Raw genomic sequence first — 26122 nt, 5'->3', positions numbered from 1 at the left:
TAGCTTGAATACTGCAGAGAAGTAGCAGAACTTAAAATCAAGTCTAAATTCTTCAACTCCAAAGGCAACCTTTTTCTGTGAAATACCTAGGGTGACACAAAAGTAAACATGTATAACATATTGTATTAAGTGTAAAAAAAAAAAAGGATAACACTGTTGTAGTTTGTGTGCTCCCCCTCCCTAAATTGGGAGATGATAAATTTCCATTGTTAAAATACTGTTTGCAGTACTTTGTTATGGCAGCCATAGTAAGCCTATACAGACACCTAACTCTTCCTTAATCTTATTGTAAACTTTTTTTTTGAATTTACCTATTTTCTTGATTCCAGTAATTCCATATATTGTTTCACTGTTAATCTACGGTTGATATAGCAAGCATTTAAAGTCAATTCCCATACAAATGAATAATGCCACAAAACCAATTTTCCAATATGGCAAGATAAGTTTTTGGGATATTAACTTGTATTTGTTCCACTTCTACCTTCCTATTATAGGAGGATAGCAAGAAATTTTATATTTTCTTGTCTCAAGGGAATGGATGGAATGGGGTTTCAGAACTTATAAAACATAAACCAACTACATATACATCTCTAATACTCATTTGTGAGCCCCTTATCTCATTGACATCATGTTTGGTAAACCAGAGAGGAAGAAGAAGAGAGAAAAGGGATAGATTCCCACAGATGGGATAATAAAGATGTCTGTGGTGTGCAGATTAGCAGGGTCTTTCATCTCTTTGAAGAGCGCTGGAGTAATACAAAACCTCATTATGAAATTTTGTGCAGGTGAATGGGTTAAGCAAAGCCTAAATGAGGTTCTCAACCTCGTTTAAGATGTACGTGTGTGATAGGCAGAATTCTAAAGATGTCCAGGAAGATTCTTGTCCTCTGGTTACTTAATCAAACACTAATATGGGTACTGCTATGAAGTGATTTTCCAGATGTAATTAAAGTACCCACCTTCAAATAGGGAGATTACCCTGGGTAACTAGGTGAGTCCCATCTAATTACATGAGAGCTTAAAAGACAAAAAAATCCTCTGGCTGGAGTCAGAGAGATGTGGCAGAAAAGAAAGGTGGAAGAAAACGCGGAAAAGAGAATCTATGAGTGAGAAGGGTTTGACATACCCTTGCTGTCTTTGAGAGACAGGGTTTATGTTCAAGTACTTGGGAGACAGCTGTAGGAACTAAACACAGCCACCAGCTGACACCTAGCAAGGATACTGGACCTCAGTCTTATAACCACAATGTACTGGATTCTGCCAATAATCTGAATGTGCTCAGAAGCATATTATTACTGAGCATCCCCACAAGAGACCAGCCAGTTGATATCTTGATTTTGGTCTTGTGAAACAGATCAAAGCAGGGAAATCAGCCAAGCCAACACTGTTCTCCAAAGTGGCTGTATCAATTTACATTCCTAAGAGGGTTCCCTTTTCTCCTCACCCTCTCCAGCATTTATTGTTTGTAGATTTTCTGACGATATCTGTTCTAACCAGTGTGAGGTGACACCTCATTGTAGGTTTGAATTGTATTTCTCTAATAATTAGTGATGTTGAGCAGGTTTTCATGTGCTTCTTGGCCATCTGTATGTCTTCTTTGGAGAAATGTCTAATTAGGTCTTCTGCCCATTTTTGTATTGGGTTGCTTGTTTTTTTACTATTGAGCTGCATGAGCTGTTTATATATTTTGGAGATTAATCCTTTGTCCATTGATTCTTTTGCAAATATTTTCTCCCATTCTGAGTGTTGTCTTTTCATCTTGTTTGTGGTTTCCTTTGTTTCGCAGAAGCTTTTAAGTTTCATTAGGTCCCATTTGTTTATTTTTGTTTTTATTTCCATCACTCTAGGAGGTGGATCAAAAAAGATCTTGCTGTGATTTTGTCAAAGAGTGTTCTTCCTATGTTTTCCTCTAAGAGTTTTATAGTGTCCGGTCTTACATTTAGGTCTCTAATCCATTTTGAGTTTATTTTTGTGCATGGTGTTAGGGAGTATTCTAATTTCATTCTTTTGCATGTAGCTGTCCAGTATTCCCAGCACCACTTATTGAAGTCTTTTCTCCATTTATATCCTTGCCTCCATTGTCATAGATTTGTTGACCATAGGTGCATGTGTTTATCTCTGGGCTTTCTATCCTGTTCCACTGATCTATATTCCTGTTTTTGTGCCAGTACCACATTTTCTTGATTACTGTAGCTTTGTAGTATAGTCTGAAGTCAGGGAGTCTGATTCCTCCAGCTCCATTTTTTTCCCTCAAGACTGCTTTGGCTCTTCAGGGTCTTTTTTGTCTCCATACAAATTTTAAGATATTTTGTTCTAGTTCTGTAAAAAATGCCACTGGTAATTTGATAGGGAATGCATTGAATCTGTAGATTGCTTTGGGTAGTATAGTCATTTTCACAATATTGATTCTTTCAATCCAAGAACATGGTATATCTCTCCATCTGTAGGTATCATCTTTAATTTCCTTCATCAGTGTCTTATAGTTTTCTGCATACAGGTCTTTTGTCTCCCTAGGTAGGTTTATTCCTAGGTATTTTATTCTTTTTGTTGCAATGATAAATGGAAGTGTTTCCTTAATTTCTCTTTCAGATTTTTCATCATTAGTGTATAGGAATGCAAGATATTTATGTGCGTTAATTTTGTATCCTGCTACTTTACCAAATTCATTGATTAGTTCTGTAGTTTTCTGGTGGCATCTTTAGGATTCTTTATGTATAATATGTCATCTGCAAAAAGGGACAGTTTTACTTTGCTTTTCCAGTTTGTATTCCTTTTATTTCTTTTTCTTCTCTGATTGCCATGGCTAGGACTTCCAAAACTATGTTGAATAATAGTGGTGAGAGTGGACAACCTTGTCTTGTTCCTGATCTTTAGAGGAAATGCTTTCAGTTTTTCACCATTGAGAATAATGTTTTCTGTGGGTTTGTTATATATAGCCTTTATTATGTTGAGGTAGGTTCCCTCTATGCCCACTTTCTGGAGAGTTTTTATCATAAATCAGTGTTGAATTTTGTCAAAAGTTTTTCTGCATCTATTGAGATGATTATATGGTTTTTATTCTTCAATTTGTTAATATGGAGTATCACATTAATTGATTTGCATATATTGAAGAATACTTGCATCTCTGAGATAAATCCCAATTGATCATGGTGTGTGATCCTTTTAATAGGTTTTTGGATTCTGTTTGCTAGTATTTTGTTGAGGATTTTTGCATCTATATTTATCAGTGGTATTGGTCTGTAATTTTCTTTTTTTGTAGTATCTTTGTCTGGTTTTGGTATCAGGGTGATGGTGGCCTCATAGAATGAGTTTAGGAGTGTTCCTTCCTCTGCAATTTGTTGGAAAAGTTTGAGAAGGATGGGTGTTAGCTCTTCTCTAAATGTTTGACAGAATTCACCTGTGAAGACATTTGATCTTGGACTTTTGTTTGTTGGAAGATTTTTAATCACAGTTTCAATTTCATTACTTGTGATTGGTCTGTTCATATTTTCTATTTCTTCCTGGTTCAGTATTGGAAGGTTATACCTTTGTAAGAATTTGTCCATTTCCTCCAGCTTTCCATTTTTTTGGCATAGAGTTGCTTGTAGTAGTCTCTTAGGATGATTTGTATTTCTGCAGTGTCTGTATAAAATTACTGTCCTAGGTTTAAATAGCATATTCCTCAAAAAATTTTTTCTATACAGAAAAAAATTATTCTTGTCTTGTTTTTCTTTTGTAAAATATTCTTTATTCAAGGAATTATTTTAGCTCTTGAGGTCAGAGGTTTGATAAAGAAAGTCTAAGTTCGTACTATTGTTTTACCTGCTATGTTATTATACCATATAATTTTATTTTCAACTTCTCTCCTCTGTACCAACCTAGAGTGATGAGTCCTAATATATTAGCCTTTATCATATAACTTTTTTTTGCTTTGATTATTTAATCTGTCTTTCTCTTTTGCTAACTTTAAATGAGAAAATAAAACAACTACTGGAAGCCTTGCTTCATTAAATAATTAGAATCCTGTGAAAAATCTGTTGTAGATAAGGTTCTAGAATATGCCAATCATTAATTATGTTGCTTTAGCTACAGAATTATAGGAGGCTCATGTCTTCAAATAGCTAATAATTACCCTTGACACATCTATTGGTGTAATTTAAAAGATTATCCCATCCTACAAGTGTAATTTGAATTATTATTTTCCTAAATGCCTTACCTGGATGAAGTAATATGAGAATCATGTCTATTTAGAGGACTGTCAGAGATTGTTTTTCACTTTATCTTAATAGAGTTCCCCTTGCATACCCAAGGAAAGCATAATATCTCAAAACTGAAAAAACTTTCAGAAAGTTTTTGTAAATATTAACTGTTGTGCTTAAAAGTATATACTTTGGCATAATAGCTTTTATATATTGCTGTTATCGATAAAAATCTAATGCCCAATTTAATGGCATTGGTGTTATGACACAAAATATTTTAGTAGTACTCTATTGAACACTTTTTAAAAGTATTATAATTCTAAATAAATAAATTTCATATAATGTAGATCCTTTGCTTATGTTCTTATTAATGCTCTAAAAAGAAATCTAACAAGTCTTTTTGCTAGATTGTTACAGTTTTGAAAAATATGCTTTCCCTACACTGGTATGTAAATGAATGTTCTATTAGGTGTGTGTCAAATGAATTTATCTGCATTTAAGGGGTTTTTGTGTGTGTGTTAATTCAGTTCCCAGGATATTTCAATATATATTTCTTCACTAACACAAAACAAATAAAGGTTTAAAAGAACATTAACACAGGTCTGCTGAGAGGTTATGAATATGCATTTATACTTCCAGAGATACCTTGAGTATTATTTCAAGCAGTCATTTTACTGAAGTAAGGACTTACACATTATCAGTTTGTATATATGGAACTATATTTATGATCATTTTTAGAAAAATAAAGAATTTTATAGGGTTAGCACTAGAATATGAGATAATCCTTTGAGTCTTGCTTTAAAATGAAACTGGTGAATACAGATCCAAGAATTAAGATTATTCTTTGAAACTGCTTTTATGTCTCTAACATAAAAACAGGTGTGTGATCAAAAGTAGCACAAGTATAAGGTGTCTAGTGTTCTTTATGTAAGATAAATCATTTAAAATTTAAAAGCACTATACAAATATAAGATAATGTTGAACACTGGATATATTTGTAAACACAAATGTGATCATACTTTAAGTTACATTTATATTCACTTCTGAAGTATTCAGCACTGATGATATATTTTAAATACATTGTTTGGGATGAAGCAAATAATTTTACTCATAAGTAAGTGTACTTTTGGTAATATTTGTAAGCTATGATTTAATATGTTTAAATATTCATGTAAATATATGGAATTCTTCAAAGAGCAAGAATCCCAGAATTATTGGTCTCTGACATTTACTTTTCAGACTTCTTAAGCTCTGAAATATCTTTTCCTTAGAATCATGTTGCCATGGTGATGCTTCATATAATTTCGGACAAATAGGATTTAAGACACATTCATTTCAGTGGAATTGTAAAATTACTTAAAATATGATTGGAATCTGGACACTATTTGATGGACCTCAGCCAATATTCTTCATCTTTTATAATAAGGTAAGATGTTGGAATTTACTTTTAAATGAAGATATTCATATAAGAGCTGTATGAAGGTTTAGATGCCATTGATTTCAATATGAAACTGTTAGGTCCAAATGTGACATCATTATACAATAGTGCAACTTACACATTATAGAATTATACAACAATGCAAGTGTGTCATGACTTTATGTGGGAAAAATTTTTCTAATACAATTTAACCTTGAGCTAACCTTTGCTTTGACACAATTTCAGAACTTTAAGCTTTTTGTAACATCATGTGTAAAATTTTCCATGGATATCTCAAAGCATAAAAACTTTAATTTAAATTAGAAGGAAGACCTCTTATGGTTTATCTTTGAAATATGAAGTTGGGACCAATATTCTGCCTTATCACTTTTCCTAACTCTGTATACAGCTACTTGGAATGAAAAAAATCTCATTCTGTGCCATATGAGTGAAGCCAAAAACTTCCAAAATTGCCAGGACTTCTCTCCTTGGAGACAATGGGAATCTCAGGAGAAGTGAAACTACCATCTCTAAAAAGAACCAGGAGTAATCAAATACTGTGTTTTTAAATATGTTGAATTTGGATGATAAGTGAATATTTTGTGATTCGTAAGTTGATATTAAATAAATGATACTTTCTCTGTAATAATGTCATAGTTGTTTAAAATAATTTATTTAGTGAAATAATTTATTTTTCTACTTTAATTATTTTGCTTTATTTCATGAAGCAGATTTGTTTCTGTTAAATGCATACATTTATGTGAAACATAAGCAGCTAACATTGAAGTAACTGGTATTGCCACACTCATCCAGGCTTTATGTCTAAATCAAGATTTTATTTATTTCCTCTTTTTCCCCTTTATCAAAACTTAATTTATCAGACTGTAAATGTTTAATATGTGCTCTCTTCTTTCTAGAAGGAAGGTCATTCTTAAGAAAACTCTTAATACATGATATAATGCTACTTTTCTAAGATGATTTTCTTTTGAATTGCATACACTTACCTTGAAAATTTTTTCATTACAAAAATCTCTCAAGAGAGGCAAAATAACACAGGGCTTACCAGCAAGTCTGAATTAATTATAAAGAAGGAAGATTAATATCATAGAAGCATAAAAAACCTGTAAAATTTAATTTTTTCCAAATACCAAGCATTACAAAGCAATTGTATTGAATAATGTTTTCTGTATACTTCCATTAAAATGGCAGGGCTTCCCTGGTGGCGCAGTGGTTGAGCATCTGCCTGCCGATGCAGGGGACGTGGGTTCGTGCCCCGGTCCGGGAATATCCCACATGCCGCGGAGCGGCTGGGCCCGTGAGCCATGGCCGCTGAGACTGCGCCTACAGAGCCTGTGCTCCGCAGCAGGAGAGGCCACAGCAATAAGAGGCCCGCATACCACAAAACAAACAAACAAACAAACAAAAAACGTCAGAAAAAGGAAAAGTGTAACTGCAGTGGTAAGAAATAGGGCTTAGGCTTCTGTTTTCAGTAGTGATAGAAATATATATATATTTTTTAACCTCACAAACTTTAAATGATCTTTACCATAGGAAGCTTCAAAATTTTTGAATTTTGAATAAATAAGAAAATACGGGTTAAGTCAGAGTTTGTATTTGCTCAAATGCTCATTCTTAAATTATTGTAAGCAAAATTTCATACTTGCCTACTGCATCTCTCAAAAATGTAATCCCCCCAAAATCTATTCAAAAAGTTTTTTTGAACTTCATAAGTGAACGATTTCTTATATAACTGCAATAAAATCTCTGGGAAAGAACCTATGAAAGTACTGTGTCAGCAATTTTAGCTTATTGCATATGACTTGTTCCCTTTTCCACATAATATTTAATGTATTTTTTAACATCTTTATTGGAGTATAATTGCTTTACAATGGTGTGTTAATTTCTGCTTTATAACAAAGTGAATCAGTTATACATATACATATGTTCCCATATCTCTTCCCTCTTGCGTCTCCCTCCCTCCCACCCTCCCTATCCCACCCCTCTAGGTGGTCACAAACCACCGAGCTGAAGCTAGTGGGAAGCAGCCGTATTTAATGTATTTTAACTTCAGATTGTATAATGCCATAGCTGATAGGAGCTTTGAGCCTTTTTTGGCATTTTAAAAATTAAGGTTACTGACCACTTTAGGAAGAAAATTTAATGAAGGATATAACTCTTAAATGATACCGAGTGGTATTTTCCTCCCTGGGACCAGCACTAGATGTTATCTGTCTAGAATGTGTTTGTGGATTCTAAAGTCCACTTCAAAATTTCTTGAGCTACAAGCATGCTTGTGAGTTGCTGGTCATGTAGAATTAAAATTCTTTGTCGACATATGCTGAAGAGGAGAAATGGAACTATGGGCATGGCCCAACATAGTATTCTGATTTTTGTTCAGTATTCAGCAGAGTGGGACCCTAAGGAAAGAGAAGAAAAATTGGCAATTGCTATTGAGCATGAAAACATGCAGAAAAGTGTTCACTGTCCTAGAGTAGGTACATTTTTTTATGCGAGAAGAGAAGGGGCTAAATTCTGTGGGTGCAATGCAATAGAAGGAGAAAGAAGTGGTATCAAGGGTCCAATAGGACCTGATTTGCTATTTACTGCTTACCTTTGACAAGACATTTGCCTTTTCTGAAATTACACTCACTTGGTAAAATGGGAAAATAGCTACTGGCTTTCCTCACAAGATAGCTCTGATAGTTAAAAGAAGCACACACATAAGAGAAATGTTACAAGATTTTATTATGTGTACACTGCTATCAATACAAGCTATTCCAAATGGGATTGTTGGGTATTGGGTATTTTTTCCCACAATTTAATTCTAGCACATTTGTCATGTAACTAGCAAATCTTTTCTAAGACTGTATACTTCCATAGAAGGCCCCAATCCCCATCTTCCCTCAGGTGAAGTATCACCTACTAAGTGATCTTCCTCATCGGCTCTGGCCCTTCTCCAACCCGTTCCCCACATTGTAGCCAAGGTGATCTTTGCAAATCTTGTGATGTCACTCGCCCTGTTTAAAATCTAATATTGCTTGGCATGACCGATGAAGCCCTGCCTCCCTCTAACGCTTCATTACGTATTACTTCCTGGTTTAATAAACGCTAGCACTGCAGCATTTTGTTTCGGTTCTTCAGACATGTCATGTGCTCTTCCACCACTGACAGAGCTCTGTCCTTTGCCAAGAAGACCCTCTCTGCTCCCCAGCGCTGCTTCCATTTTAATATTCAGCCACTATTCATCCTGATACTTTTGCTCAGGTGTTACTTTTTCAGAAAGGACCCACTTGTCTAGCTCAGGTCCTTTTATAATGCACTCACAGAACCCAGTGACTTTCATCCATTTACCCTGGTTTGTACATTCATTATAAATTATTCCATTAATATCTGCCTCCTTTACCAGACTGTAAACTCCTTGAGAGCAAGATTCTATTTTCTGCTTACTGTTAATCTGCAAAATATCTGGGAAATTAGAGAGGCTCAATAACTTTATATTTCTATGAAACTCTTCTAAATATTCATAGTAATATTTTATTGACTGATGTTATTTTTTTAACATCTTTATTGGAGTATAATTGCTTTACAATGTTGTGTTAGTTTCTGCTGTATAACAAAGTGAATCAGCTATATTTTGACAATTTGCTTGTTTCTAGATAATGAACTTTTAAAATGGACCTATCCACGGGTCAGGCTAGAGGACATATGATAGGAGAAACACAAGCGTGTGGTGGTGGCCCATGTATCCTCTGAGTATAGTGATATACAGTAAACAGTCATCCAAGCCACCATAAAATCCCATGAGGAGGGAGCAACTTGAAGAGGCAAGATGCTAGGATCCAGCAGTCAGTCTGTTGGTGTTTGACAGACTTAGGAAAAAGTAGCAGAGACTAAGCTGTGGGTTTAGGTGGAATTCTGATGAAGACCCAATAACTGGAACTGGACTCAGTGAAGAGATAGCATTGGGGAGAGAAAGGAAGTTACCATCTCTACAAACAGACCAGCAAAAAAGTGGAATTGATGAAGACTCACCTGAGCTATTTAACTAGGGCTTATGAAGGATCCATCTAATTAAGGACAAGAAGAATCCCTGAAGCCTAAACGGTATTGCTCCTGAAGGAGAAGACAAAGGTAAATCCACAGAGTAGCAGAGAATAAAGAAAAACGGGAGGGGCCATGAAGATTTTTACGTCAATCAGAATTTATTTTTAATGTGAAAATATTTTGATCAATATAAAGTGTGGGTGAATGCTCTGTGTCTGTAGCAGCAGGGTAAACGATAGAGGGGATTAGGTGTTAGAAAATGAGAAGGTGATAAGGAAAGGCTAAAGATAAATTACTGTTTCGTGGAAAAATTAAAAATATAATACAAGGAAAAAAAGAAGAATTTAAAAAGAAATTTTTTTTTCTCAGGGAATTTGAGAATATTGTATACACAGTAAGGGTTTTTGAAAGCCAGGAATGTGCAGTAAATAATCCAGTAAATAACTAGGATTTGGATCATCAGTGAGCCCAGAGTGGAGCTAAAATGGTTAAATAACCCTGAGTAGAATTAATTCCTTATTAAGACAGACACCAAAATAGGAGACAACATTTTATAGGCTAGAGATGCTAGAGGCATGGGGAAAGGAACAAGAAAACTCTCTTACTTACTTAAAACTGTCACTGTGCAGTGTGCATATTTGAGGGTGGTGCTCTTCATTAAATATTTCAAAATAATTCTATGCCTGTAGGGCTGTAAGTATACATATGTAGACTGTGATACGGTCCCCATTACAATGAATGTAACAGACATTCCCTAGATAGCACATTAAACAAACTAAAAATTTCTTATTTTGAGTACCCTTGGCCATAAACAGGAGAAATGGAGATTATATAAATAATAAAAGAATGATAATGATAAGAGAAAATGTGACCTATATTAAGAAAAAGATAATGAAGTCACCTAAAATTTCTGAGGACATTATGTTAAATTTTTAACAAGTAACATATCCTTTTTGGAATTCTTTGCTAGGTTTTTGAGCAACTAACACAAAATGTTCTTGTCTAAAATAATTTTCCTTACATACACCTCACCTACTTATTTTATGATTTATTATTGTATCAGTACATGCTTATTTCACAGACACAGTAGGCAGAATAATGATCCCCAAAGATACCTGCAACGTAATCCTTGGAATCTGTGACTATGTTACCTTACACGGCAAAAGGAACTTCACAGATATGATTAAGTTAAGGATGGAGAAAGTGTCCTGAGTTAGTCAGGTGGATCCAATCTAATCACATGGATTCTTAAAAGCAGATACCTATCCTGACTGTAGAGAACCAGAGAGATGGCATTATGAGAAAGACTCAACCCACTGTTGTTGGCTTTGAACATAGAGTGAGGGACCGCAAGCCAAGGAATGTGTGTGGCTTTTGGAAGCTGGAAAAGGCAAGGACCTGATTCTTCCCTAGAGCCTCCAGAAGGAATGCAGCCCAGCAAACACTTTGAATTTAGGCCCAGTATGGGCTAAGTCAGACTTCTAACCTACAGAACTGTAAAATAATAATTTGTTGCTTTAGGCCACCAAGTTTGTGGTAATTTGTTACAGCAGTCATAGAAAAATAATACATACATATACAATGGAATATTTATTTATACGGAAATTTTAAAATTTAGAAGAATAAATGATAAAATGAAAGAGAAAATGAAGTTTACTAGAATCAACTGAGCAAGAACTTAGAATTCTTAGAATTAAAAGCATTATTTTTAGTTCCTTTTGTCATTGAGATAGAGTTGTTTAGTTTTCCATTGCATTAAAAATTTAATCTTAAAATAGCATTTCAAGAATGTGTCATTCTTTATTTAAAATGGACTTAACTTCCAAGGGATTCAGTGAATAAAATATACTCTGTTGTTTACTATAAAAGTATATTATCCATTAGAGTGGTAAATATAAAGAGTTCCATAAAGACTGTACCTTATACAAGCCCAATTAAAAAATTAAACTTTATGGGCTTCCCTGGTGGTGCAGTGGTTGAGAGTCCGCCTGCCGATGCAGGGGACACGGGTTCGTGCCCTGGTCCGGGAAGATCCCACATGTCGCCATGGAGCAGCTGGGCCCGTGAGCCATGGCCACTGAGCCTGCGCGTCTGGAGCCTGTGCTCTGCAACGGGAGAGGCCACAACAGTGAGAGGCCCACATACTGCAAAAAAAAAAAAAAAAAGAAAAAGAAAATTAAACTTTATGATTCTGAAAGATTTTCATAAGCATAAGATAGGCAAACTTTCCAAAAATATACTTACTTCCAAACCTGTTAAATAAAATGACTGAATATGTTTCAGTAGGTTGCCAGATTGTGGCCAAACTCAGACCACATTTCATTTATTATCAGAGTCATATATATTGTATAGAGAAGTATGAGGAATGTGGTTATTATCAGCCATCAAGTGTTGATCACTTCCACTTCTACTGCCACATTAAATCAAACCAAACCACATCAGATGACAATAATAGTAAAGTTCAGCCAAGAGTAGTAGAAATTATATGTATAAACAGAATAAACAATAGTACTTTTATGACAGACATTACATCAATTTACTATTTCAAAAGAAAATTCATCTACTTATTTAAGAGACATTTATTGCAAAACTTCTCTGAATATAGATCTCCATATGGCTCTGTATGCTGTTAAAATATACAAACAGGGCCTTACTTAATAAACCTGCACTCGGAAGAAAAAAAAAGATATGTAGTTGTGTTCCCATGAGCATTCAACTCTGGGGTAAAATTAGAAGACAAATATTACAAAACCACAGTATTTCCAAGTCTCTAGGTTTGGGAAATCTATCTTTGATCTTCATGGAGTTTAATATAGAATAAAACTGCACCTTCATGGAGTTTAATATAGAATGGAGAGCACATAATTAAACATAAAAAAATTATTAAAAACTGATTTAAATGCTTTGAATGGAGAGAGCAGAATGTTAAAATACAGGGATCATGTGTAGATCTGAAAGACCTTAGAAAAATTATATTCCTGGTAACCTTGGGAAGATCTTCATATAAATACAACTCTCCAACCAGGCGTTCAAGACTTTCCTTGAATGACTAATGTAAATACAACACCCTTTAAGATTAAAAATATTAAAAAGGTTAAGTAACAATGCAAAGGCTAAATAATAAGATATTCATGCAGAAAATAACAAAGCAATGGTGTCTAAATCAATGGTATTAGTTATTAGTGTTATGATATTATCAGAAAATATGCTATTATTGTTATTATTCTTTTGTATTGGAGTGGATAGAATAACCTTAAGAAAGATGTTCACATTTAGCTGGATCTGCACACTATGCAGGGGCAGAAAAAAAAAGATTCTGACACTTATGCATTACTTTTCCAAAACAAAACCAAACCAAATATAACAACAAAATGATGTAACAAAAGAAATGGACGGTTTTGAAGTTTGGGGAACTTTTGCTGCTTTCTGAAGTTAAATTTCAAGCAATTATGTCTGTTCTGCTTGCTTGTCAGTTTTCTCATTTTGCAGCATCATATTATGTGTAAGAAGCAGCAAATGTGTTGGAATAATCTGAAACCAAGAACGGTAGGAAAAGTGATTTATTCATTACATTCAGACTATCAAAACAAACAAAAGATTTAATATGCCCTGTGCAAAGTAAGGCTATTTTAACACCAAAACATACTTAATATGATAAGCAATGACAAATGAGATAACAAATGTCTGTGTCTCAACAGTCTCACCTAAATATGCATTTCTATTTCTTCGATGTGTGGTGGAGTCCTGCAAAAGAAAACTGAGCCTTTGCATTACCATGAGCATGATTAGATTCATATCACGCAATGACAATTGTCAGTTACTTGTGCCCAGCACTCATACTGCCCCCAATTATGTTGAGTCTGGTTTTAGAGAACCACCCCTTCCTTAAGAAATATAGCATTCTTGTGTAGACAAAGTTGCCTGGTGTTATCTTCTATTTGATCGAATTGGTTTTGACCAATTAATTAATTATTTTTAACAGTACATGATGCTGACTTGGATTTGAAAATCTAGTACATTTATGTGCTGCTGTTTACAATAGTAAAAAAATTAAAAAATAATCTATAATAGGTGGTTTGTCTAATTACTGTAATTGTGTGAAACTTAATATGTAAAGGCATGGAAAGATGTTTACACTATAGTGTTTAGTGAAAAAGTAAGACTCTGTCTAGTACTTACATACAAAAATATCCTACTGAGTGTGATTTAAATGAGGAAAAAGAGTGGAAACAAATTCATGCTCTAGTAATCTAATGGTTAATTTGAATGTATCACAGGATTGTATGGCTGCAGGTCATCGAAAATTTCAATAACTGAGGTTTGAGTAAAATTTTTTTTTTTCTTTTGTAAGAGACTTGCTTAGACAACCCAGTGCCAATAAGGAAGCACCATATGGTTAGAGCCCAGTCAATTTCTATCTTTACTTTTCATCATAATGATTTATACCTTCAATATAGTCTTATTACCATATGGCTGCTGAAGCTCCAGCCATCTTGTCCACATTTCAGATAGAAACAGTAAGGAAGGGGCAAAAGGACAAAACTTCCAGCTGAAACAGCCACCTTTAAAGTTTCTTTCTAAAGCTCTTAGTGTGAGCAAATGTGTGTGAAGTGGACTGGAAAAAATAAATTAAATTTCAATCTTATAGTTATACTGATGAGAGGCAAATATGCCTATAAACTGTACAGTCAAAATACTGATAATGAATTTATCTGGATGGCACCAAAATAAATGACTTATAAGAAAGAATAAAAATTAGGGTAAGAAAGAGACTTTATTTTCTCTTTGTTTGGGGTAAAATACTGACCAGAAAAATGACAGTTTTGCCAAAAGACATTTCCATAACACAGTAGTCCGTTAGATAACAGAGTGATTTATCAGTTTATTTTCTTTTTATCACCTAATTTTGTTATATTCAGTTCTAGTTGGGACCTTAGATATCAGATATGTGTGAATTTGGATTAAATATCATGGAAGATCTAAAAACTCTTAATGGTATAGAGGAAGAGCATGGCAAAAATGAGGCTCTATATTTATTACCAATTTTCAGTACATTTTCTGTTTCTCAGGAAAGAGAAATGTAATTGGCATAATGAAGTATAATAGGGGTTTTTGCTAGGCACCCCTTGCTTTAGTATTTGGAGTAAAAATGGGGACATAGATTTTGAGCTGGGATTTCATCTTTCTCATTAAGAATTTAAAATTATTTGAAATGTAAACTATGGCAAATGCAAATTTCAATGAGATAATTTTATACTTTATTTTATACTTTATTAATAAATTTTATACTTTATTTTATTTTATACTTTATTAATAAAGTATAAAATCAGCTGAGAGAAAGATTGTTTCACACATAAAGCCATTTTTAAAATATGGCTTTAAGTAAATTAAGGATTTCATAGTAAATATCTCTAAAATGTAATTTTACACATATGGCATATGGATTTATAGATACAGTACTCAAATCAGGTAAAGTTTTATTGTACAACTCTTCATATGTTGATTTGGTAGCAAAAATATTTGTGCTTTTGTTATTTCTGCTTTGTTTTGTTTCAACTGTCTACACACACTCATGTGTATAGCTTTTCTACCAACATTCTAAGCATACCTCTTTTTCTGTGTAAGGTTAAGTGTGTGATCCTGTTTCTTAAACTGTTTTTTATTAACCCCCAGTGTTTACATACTGGGGTGCCAAGTGGTAAACTGAGACTTTTTTTAGGACTTCTCACTTTCTTCAGAACAATTTTTATAGGGGAGAATAAGTATTATAATTAGCAAAAAATTGCAAATATAATTTTACTGGGTAGTTTGGTATATTTACATGAATTTATTTCTTAAAGCTGAACTCCTTTACAACCAATGGGTAGTTTGGGATTCCCCTACTAGATGCCTAAGGTATGATTCCCTTTCCTTTGCTATTAGGAGTGCTTTGATGGCGATATTTAAGAATTTTTAAATAGTATCTTTCTTTGCTCATATATAGACCTTTTTTCAAATCAAATTAGAAGAGACCTTTGTAAAATACAAATGCTATCGTGCATTTAAAACCTCAAATGCCACCATATTTCATAAAGTGTAAAGTCCACAGTACTCCGCAGAGCCTGCCAGTCCCACCCAAGTGGTTCTTCCCTATCTGCTTGGACTCACATCCAGCCATTCCTCCAAGCACACCTACACTGTGGTGACTATGTAAAGGCTTCCTGAATGTGTCTTGTTTTTCATGTCTCCATGAATTTTCACAGGTTCTCCTTTTCCCCTTCTGTTCTTCTCTCACACTCTTCCAATTTATTGGATTCCTATTGATCTCTTAGGGCTCAGCTTGCATTACCTCTTCTGCAAAGTTGGCCAAGTAGGGCTAAGTGTAGTGTCCTGTTTTAACTCTGATGTTTTCTGTCACAGTACCTCTCAATTATAAAACTTACAGAATTTTGTTAAACTTTTTATTTACTGGAGACCTAGATTCCAGAAAAATTGGCCTACAGCATGTAGTACAATACAAGTAGTTTTGGATTAAAGCCCTAAAATCTCATTTATGAAATCTCAGCACAGTTTTCACTAAGGGGCTTTCCTCAACCTCCCTGAGTAGTCAAAAGCTTCTCCTGTAGGCCATAAAGCAGACTTTCCTTCACAGCATTCTCAAGGACCCATTGTATTTACATTTGTTTGTGTGCCAACGTGATTACTGTCTTTCTTTCCACCAGACTGTAAGTCTCTCAAAGGTGTGTGCCAAACATGTCTTTCCAAAATCGGTTCACTAGTGAATGAGTAAGTATTCACTGAATGAAAGAACTAATTTATCAGTTAATTAGTGAGCTTCCTTTCTAGCACTCTCCCTTTATGCACTACAATTTATATATGGTATCGTCTTTTCTGAAATCCTCTAGGCTCCTTTCACTGCAGGGCTTTTGCACATGCTATTGTCTCTGTCTGGAGCAGTCTTTCCATCCTGGTTTCTCTTCACAATTCCTGTCTTAGCTTAATTAACACCTTCACAGAGAAGGCCGCCTAGCTCAACTTCTTGAGTGCGAGAGCCCTCTTTTCCTCCTGTTCTCCTTGTCTCTTTCAAAAATTGTATTAATTTTACAATTACATAATTATTTTTTCATTTATGTTGTCCACTAAACTATGAATTCTACAGAGGTGGGGACCATGCCTGATTTGTTCACTATCAAATCCTCAGTGACTAACATAGAGATTCATGCATATTACACACAATAATATTTTGAGTGAACAAATGAATAAAAAAGAACCAATAAACTATTGAGATATATGCCCTATTAAATTTCATATTACTCCTCCAGCAAAAGCACAGTATGTTAGTAACGGCGTTGGTTATAAGAAAGCAGCATAGATATATTACATGCTCAATTTTCTCACTGATGCTAATTTCTTTCTAGATCTCACAGTAGTTCATAATCAAAGTCCCTTGTAACTTCTTAAGGATGTTTCCATTACTAAATGCACAAGAATCCAGGTGTGGATCTATACACGGTGTGGGCATGTGTCTGTCTCTGCTTCTCTCTCTCTTGTGCCCTTATCACAGCAAACCAACAACACATCCCAGCTACTTTCCATTCAACAGAATGATCTCTCTCAATACACAGTCATTCCATTGGAAATTGGTCTTATATATTTTTTTCTAATGGTAGTTTTTCTGTTTATTTTTTAAACATTTTAAAAATGGTTTATCTTAATGTTTACCAGGGAAGCGCTCATCCCTCTCCTTCTCCCTAAGTTATTCAAGTGAAAATAAAGGCCTCAGTGTTTTATCACAATATGATATTATCATCTGATAGCAGTGGAAATTTGTGCATATAGAAAGAGGTGTGTATTCTTGAGCATATGATTTAGTTTCTCATCCTACATCAAACACCAGAGATAGGAAATCATATTACTTAAAAGTGCATTTCTCTTCATTTTCTGTCCAAGCATACTTATTTATTAAACAAATTTTCTCACAGATCAACAAGAAAATATTACTTTTCAATTTTTTTCAGTATATGGGTCACACTAATATAATGAGACAGTAATTACTTTCTGTTTATACTATAGTCAGGTGTAATCTGTTGAACAGAAAATATTCACAATCTCACCAATAACTATAAAAGATTGATTTAAAATAGTAAGGTGAAGTTACTAAAATTACTTTGAAAACATCGTGCAACCCTGCATATCCCCATGTAAATTACATACAGGGTTGTTTTATTCTAGATTTGTACCTTCTATATTGGATAATAATAGATGAAATTTTGAAATAATTCAAGTAATTTTACAGCATGTATTAAAGGGCCACACACCCAAGCAAACCAGCATGAACATTCTGTAGTTTGTATTGCTTCCTCTTATGCGTGGAAAGGAAGCACATCCTGTTACTTAGTCAAAAAAATTTTTTTCCAGACTCCAAATTTATATATGCTGAAAAATGGCAAGACAGAGAAGGAATGGTCAAAAATCTTTCCGTGTATGGGCATCACACATTCTATAAACAAGGGCTTGTGAACTGGGTAATTTAGTAAAATATCCATGCTCATAGTGAGAGTTAACTAATAAAGCACAATTTAGCTATAAAAAGAGGTGACAGGCAAAATATAAGGGACGAGGCCTATTTCATATTCTAGGATGTAAGTTTGACTTGTTTTCACTTTTAAACTCTTTAATTTTTTTTTTAAACCAACAGAAATTTATTTTCCCACAGTTCTGGAGGCTGGAAGTCCAAGATCAAGGTGTCAGCAGATTTGGTTTCTTCTGCAGCCTCTCTCCTTGGCTCACCTTCCTGCTGTGTCCTCACATGATCATTTCTACATGTGCACCTAAACTCATTACTTTTAAATAATTGTAGATTTCAAGAAGAGTTACAAACACAGTACAGATAGTTACTATATACTCTTCACCCAGGTTTCCCTGAAGTTAGCATTTTATATAACCATAGTTTCTTTAACAAAACTAAGTAATTAACAGTGATATATACCATGAACAAAACTATGGATTTTTTCACATTTCACCAGTTTATCCACTAATGTCCTTTTCTAGATCCATGAACTAGTCTAGAACACCATGGTGTACTTCATCATCACGTCTCCTTAATCTCTTCTAAATTGTGAGAATTTCTCAGTCTTGTCTTTCATAATCAAGATTACTGGTCAGGTATGTTGTAGAATGTCCCTCAATTTGCGTCTGGCTGATGTCTTTTCATGATTAAATTGGTTTGTAGATTTCGGGGAATAATGTCACATAGGTGAAGTGCCCCCTCGTGATATTATATCAGAAGTGTAGGATATCAACTTGACTACTGGTAATGTTAAGCTTGCCAGGTTTCTCCACTGCAAACATTACTATATTTTTCCTCTTCATACTCTGTTCATAAGAAGTGAGTGACTAAATCCAGCCCACATGCAAGAGGATGAGAATTAAGCTTCATCTTCAAGAAAAAGGAGTATCAAAGAATTTGTGGACATGTATTAAAACCATCACAATAATTAATTAATATAACAGGAGAGATAGTTTGAGAATATACAAATATCCTGTCTCCCCTTAAACCTTAGCCTAAATTTTAACAGGTATAAGTGGACCTTGCCTGTAGCAATTATTGCTATGCATTTCTTCTGCAATTATTATTTGAAATTCTTCTGTAGGGAAGGTTTGTTATTTTTCCCACAAATATATTTATTCAATCGTTTATTTATATCATTATGGACTCATGTATATTTCTTTTACTCTTAGTGCTTTAATCCAAAACTACTTTTATTTTATTACTTAAATTGTTCCTGTTTTGGCCACTGGAGGTATGCTCAAGCTGCACCTATAGTTTTTACATGTTTACTTACTTCTTAGCATTTCATTACTTTCTAGCACTATAATTTGCTACAGGCTCATTTTGTATTTTCACTATACCAGCCCTAAAATTAGTTATTTCCCGTAGGAGCCTTTGTCCTTTTATTGAAGAATGGAGTGAAGAAACTAAGACCCGGTGCTGTGTAGGCTCTTTGCTACTGAGGTCTTGTTGCTCTAAATCCTTTCCAGCATTTGGTATAGTTGGTATATTTTATTTTAGTCATAGTCATATCACATTATGCTTTTAATTTGCTGAATTTAGTACACTAAGTACTAAAGTGACTAAGTACACTTTAAGGATATTTTACTACTCCTAAATTAATTGTTTCAGACTGTCACTACGTGAAGCACATTATACTTATCACCTTAGTGGATAAAATGGTACTTCAAGATTTATGAATCTGTCCTAGAGCAATATCATCTCTGTTGCTATGTTACCATTGCTTCTGGCCCAAACTCTCTAACTATGATTAATTTCTCAAAATCTTTAGGTTCCTTTCTATGTTGCTGTTCTCTCAAAAGTGGACATCTGGCCAAACCATACAGAGTTATTTTAAGTTGTAGTTTGAACTTACATGGTCAGTATTTTAATGTGGATGTTTTAAAATTAAGATTTTCTTTCTTTAGAGGTGTTTCAGGTTCATTAATGTGGATTTTGACAGGTTGTTAAAATTTAATGAAAATTACTTTATAAAACATTTGATTATTAAAAAAATTCTATTTGATACATGTAGTTTTGAAAAATATTTGTTCACATCTACATCTGAAATTAAAGCAGAAGAATTATAATGAAAAGACTAAAATACAAGATAAATCTATTTAAGAAGTTTAGCATCAAAAAAGTTTTATAAATCAAAATTTATCCATAAAATTTATTCTCATAACATTTAAACATCAAGATCTGAACTAAAGCTTTTATTCTTCATCTTGGGCTAGTTTGAGTTTTCTGCATTAAAGGTTTCTCGGGAACATTAACTGATAATATTAATTAATCTTCATAAAAATCAGTAAATTTTTGAATCAAAGAATTATCTCAGTGCAAAGAACTTTAGGTTTATAATCATTTTTTCTCACAATTTTTGTACTATAACCCTTGGTTTCCAGTACTCTAGTACAAGGAATTTAATTCTAATATAATTTCTATTCCTTTAACTCATGGAAAGCTATTTGAATATTCTTAACTTTTGATGGTCTGATATTTCACCAAGAAGTGTTAAAACTGGTTCAAAGGAGAATTCAAAGTTTTATATCTACACACACAAACACACATGGACAAAGTGGGGAGGGAGAGAAAGAGAGAGAGAGAAGCAGAGGGTGTAAAGGATGATAAATTGAATATACAAATAGATGAAAAATTAGCTTAAGGGAGAAATAATTTCCCTCCACCAAAAATAACTAATTTGCCTATCTGTTAGAAAAACAATTCAGTTGATATTGCTATCAATAATCTATAACTTACAGAATTATAAAGTAGCTCAGAGGTAATGAAATGAAGAGAACTCTGTCTGGTTGATTGGAAAGCTAGTTAGGATACCCACACATTTCATCTCTCTTTTCATTTCAAAGTTGTTTACAACTTTTCTTGAAATAAATATGTAAACAATAAATAAATAAATAAATATCTGGGCCCTTGTGACTGAGTCCCTAAATGAAATCACATTTAAATAAAGAAAAGTCAACACACCACATTTAAATTAATAAAGGATTTTCTTTCTTTACTTGCTTTTCTAGAATTTTGAAGAGGATCCAAATGCAGTTCCACAGTATTCTCAAAAGGTCCTCTCTCCACTTTTCCACTCTTGAAGATCTGGGATATCCTTAAGCTGAAGGATTAAACTCTTAGCTAAAAGATAGACTAGCATAAATTTACTTTACTTAGAAAGAGGCTATAAAAGCAAAGCATTACAAAAAAAATTCAGTTGTTTCAGCCAGAGTTTTGCATGAAATAATAATGATAAATGATCCCTGAGAACTTGTTAGCATAGTCCTGCCCTCAAGTGTGTTTGGAATTTGAATTTTAAAATACTGTGGTGGTTCAGAATATTTGTGTGTTAGAGTACTAAATTTGCTTATATTATAAAGACATCTTAGACAACCATAGCCACTGACCTAAATGGTCAGTGGCAACACTTCTAAATAATAAAATATTATTATCCATCATATGTAAATCATCCTCATAGAATCCAATAATGGACAAAAATATGTCAGGCAAATGAGAGAGGGAGAAATCTAAACGGTTAATAAACACATGAAAAGTATTCCATTCTAGGCGATGCAAAATCAATCACTAGGGGATTCCATTTCAGACAATTTGTGGATCCAAATTGTGACATTTCAACCGTACTAAGGGTTGAAAATGTAGCAAAACAGGGAAACTCAAACATCTAAAGTGTAGTACAAAACTTTTGGTGAGCAATTTGGCAACATCTAGGGATTTTGATACTCTATTACACAGTAATTCTAGTCCTAGATTTAAAGCATACAATCTCTCTTACACATATGCACAAGTACATATACAAAGCTATTCATAGCAAAATTTTTAATAGCTAAAAACCACTAACATATTTATTAAATGGAAAATGGATATGTCAGTCATAGTATATTAATGTATTGGAATTTTATACAAAGTGGCAAAAAATACACATGTATAAAAATGGCTAAATCTCCAAACATAACATTTTAAATTATGATACTACTTGTTTACACTTTATAAAACGAGTCTATGTATTCCTTAAATTTACAAACATATAAAGTAAAAATATAGAGACATATCTAGTGAAGTTAATACCTTACTCACCTTTAATGCTAAATACCTTATTATCTTCACACCTCCCTCTCATCTTAAGAGGAGGGATGGAACATCAGTACTGAGTAATCTTGCATTTTCAGCAGGTAGTGTGAACATGAGTTTTTAATATTTTATTCATCATGCATTTTTACACATGAATTATTTCAAAATCATAATACATTAAAAGCAAAATGAAGCATGGTACCAACATGTGTCTTCCAACATGGGCAGCATCAGTGAGATCAGACAGGAAGATATTCTTAGAAACGATTCCAAAAGGGAGGGATAATGGTAAGTAATATAAGATTAATATCTATTCCTTTACTTGGTAAGATCCACTGCTCCAGGTTTCTACAAGAAGCACTCCAGGGTTTTGTTATCCCTTTGTGCCTATTGAGGCACATCCAAGGCAATAGCAGCAACAGTCTTCTATTTTAACATTTGCATTCAATGGATAGCCACTGGCCTTGGAACCATGCTCTTAACTCAATAGATTCTGGTAGTGGTGTTTCCAGATAGCACAGCTTGGTCATCATGTGGTTCAAAGGTGGTCCTTTGTATTTCACATTCTTTGAATAACTTGCTGCCAGTTAAAAATGGTCCAGAAATTGAAACAGCTATAGATCTTGGATTGTTATTACTAAAATTTAAAGGAGTGAATCATTCATATCTTTCCTTGTCATGGGATTTATTATTCTGGATTCTTTTTGTCCCTTAACCTAGGAGCAGTGAGTCATTATAGTAGCTTTGGGCCCTTTTACCTCTTTTCTTCAATGAGCAGGAAGTTTTCTGTAGAAAAGTTACAGCCAAATGAACATCTGCTTGTATTGACCTAATGACAGCAAAACACTGTTCTGCTAGTCTTTTCTGCAGTTAGGCACAAACAGTCCACGTATGTACCAACATGGTTAGTCTTTCATGATCTTGGCTTCCTGGGAAGAATTTAATACTAAACATACAGTAAATGCTGTCCTTATAGTTAAAGGATTTAAATCCCTGGTTTCTTTGCCACCCAAGCAATTATAAATTATCTCTCTTGGTAATTTTTCCCTCCATGGCTTGACTAGTTGAGAACCAGATTCATTGCCTGGCATTTTTGAGAGTCTATTACTATAGAGTTGATACATCAGCATCAATTAGCCTCTTACTTAGAGGCTAATTACCAGAAGAAGCTCAATAGGAATTTCTCCTATCTTTGTCTCCACCACCAGTACCATAATCTTTATGATTTAGAAACTCCTGGTATACAAGATAATAAAGTTCTTCCATGCTTACCTCTGATGGACCTTTCATGTACATATTTTGCTCCTCTCTGTTTAGACTTTTTGGGAAGAGACCATGTGATAGGTCTCAAACCATAGGCCTTTTGAGCCTTAGATTCTTTATTTGCTTAATAGTGACACTATTCTCTTGCATAATTATCACTGGTAATGAGGCTGCACGTTTCGCATTTCCCAATGACTGACTTCATATTTTGGGAAAAAAATCCAAAGTATTTTGTGTTCTGTTTTCCAGCATCCTTTAATGTCTTACATTTGGATTTCATTACCCTTAACTCTAGTCATATATTTGGCAATTATTTAATGACGAGTATATGTGTGTATATATGTATGTTTATGTGTGTCTGTGTGTGCATGTAAGTTTTGTGTCAGGGACCTCCCTGGTGGTGCAGTGGTTAAGAATCTGCCTGCTAATGCAGGGGACACAGGTTCGAGCCCCGGTCCGGGAAGATCCCACATGCTGCGGAGCAACTAAGCCCGTGAGCCACAACTACTGAGCCTGCGTGCCACAACTACTGAAGCTCGTGTGCCTAGAGCCTGCAACAAGAGAAGTCACTGCAATGAGAAGCCCGTGCACTGCAACGAAGAGTAGCCCCTGCTCACCACAACTAGAGAAAACCTGCACACAGCAACGAAGACACAAAGCAGCCAAAAATAAATAAATTTTTTTAAAAATTAAAAAAAAAATTTTGTCAGTGACTTGAAGAATAATATTTATATAATTAACTTAATCCATGCTAAATGTAAACATTACTGTAAGCTAGCTATTTGAAGACTAGGTATGTTTTTTAATGTCCATTTTCAAATTTCTACATTGCTTATTGAAATGCACTTAAAGAATAAATACACTGAATCTTTTTTTTACTTCTAGCCCTGAAACTGTAAATTATGCACTTTCATAAGTAAGGTCCCCTGGGCCTCAATTTGCATCCCCGAGTGGAATCTATTCATTTGAAGAATATTTTTAAGCAATTTTCATGCTCAAATAGTCATGAAATTGAGGGGGCTTTCAGTTTCACTAAATCATATACATTTTCCTATTCTCCATAACTCCTTTTCCTTTGTGCAGTTGTGGCATGTGTTCCTAAATTATTTCTGGGAGTACATTTTTGGCAAGGCAGCACCACTAGGAAGAATTCTACTTTAATTTATTTTGAATTACCCCTAAAAGAAGTGAAGAACAATTCAAAATGCCATAAATTATTATATCAAAAAGTCACAATTAAAAGCATACAGAATAAATTTTTATAGCTTTATTTTGAGATCAAAGACTATATTTAAAATGATGCTCAAAGAGGATATTATATATAATAGACAAAATTATTTCTTTCCTATTTTGAATAACCTGTCATGTTTTATTAACATTAAAATATATTATTAAATGCCCATAATAAGAGTTTCACCAGGCAGTTTCCTATTGCTTTTCATGTGTTGTTTGGTTTTATTGTTTTATTCTCACAACAAACCTAACAAGGCAAAATTATTATTATTTCCATATTACAGATCAGGGAACAGTCAGGCGGGTTAGTCATACAGATCAACTCTAGAATGAATGTGCTTAATTCTCACACTATGTTACCTTCTCTCTCCATACATATTTCCTTCAGAATACATCAATTATGGAATAATGGTAGCTATTTAATGTTTCCTTATCCTTTTCTTCTGAAGTGATTAATATACCTACACATATATTTGTCATTATAATTTTTTAAGTTCACATTGGTAGGTATAGCATGTACATTAATTCTCACTTAATTTTGCAGATGTGGTGAATACAAATAGTATGGACTCCAAACATTACAGAGGTTTAATGCTACAAAGACCTTAAGTTAACCTCCTGAAGTTTAATAGTCTAACAGAAATTTAGTGAACCATAATGCAGGATAGAAAATCGATACCTCTTTCTCTTTTTCTGTGGCCCATTCAGTAAGTTGACAGAGTTAGACATGCTCAGGGGTTGATTAATGAGAAGAGGATGAGATTAGGAAGAACTTAAAGACATTATTGTGATTTTTATGCCATCATATTTTTTAAAAGGTTTTGACAGAAGTTTCTCTCTGAGTATAAAGTTTAGATAAGGCTCATACCACTTCCATGATGTCATCAGGTATCTTATTTTAATAATAAAATATTCCAAGTTTATGCAAACCATTGAAATCTATTCTGGTACTAAGGGACCACAAGTTTTAGGACCAGTAAAACATTTTTAAAATGGTGACCCCCCCAAAAAAAATTTATAGAATGCATGATTTTCCTGTTAAGACTGACTCTAAAATATATTATCCAAGTAGACAATATTTAAAACTCAACATGCTAGCTAGTTTTGTAAAAAACTTTGTACCAGAAGACTCTGTATAAATGTACACTATCATTAGCCAGTGATGATATTTAAACAACGTAGCAATACTTGTGTAAAAATTATCTTTATATTATAACTAAATGCTATGAATGTACATAACTGTTTAAATAGAATCCTTCCCATTAAATAGCAGACAATTATTCTAGTTTTCCAGGTTTCTGTTTTAATAGTTTATACCCATGGGATGATGTATGCTCGTCACTGGGGCAAAACTTAATATCTTAA

This window comes from Lagenorhynchus albirostris, chromosome 5, assembly GCF_949774975.1.
Source record: "Lagenorhynchus albirostris chromosome 5, mLagAlb1.1, whole genome shotgun sequence".
Classification (NCBI taxonomy): Eukaryota; Metazoa; Chordata; class Mammalia; order Artiodactyla; family Delphinidae; genus Lagenorhynchus; species Lagenorhynchus albirostris.
Note: the sequence above shows the minus strand (reverse complement) of the source record.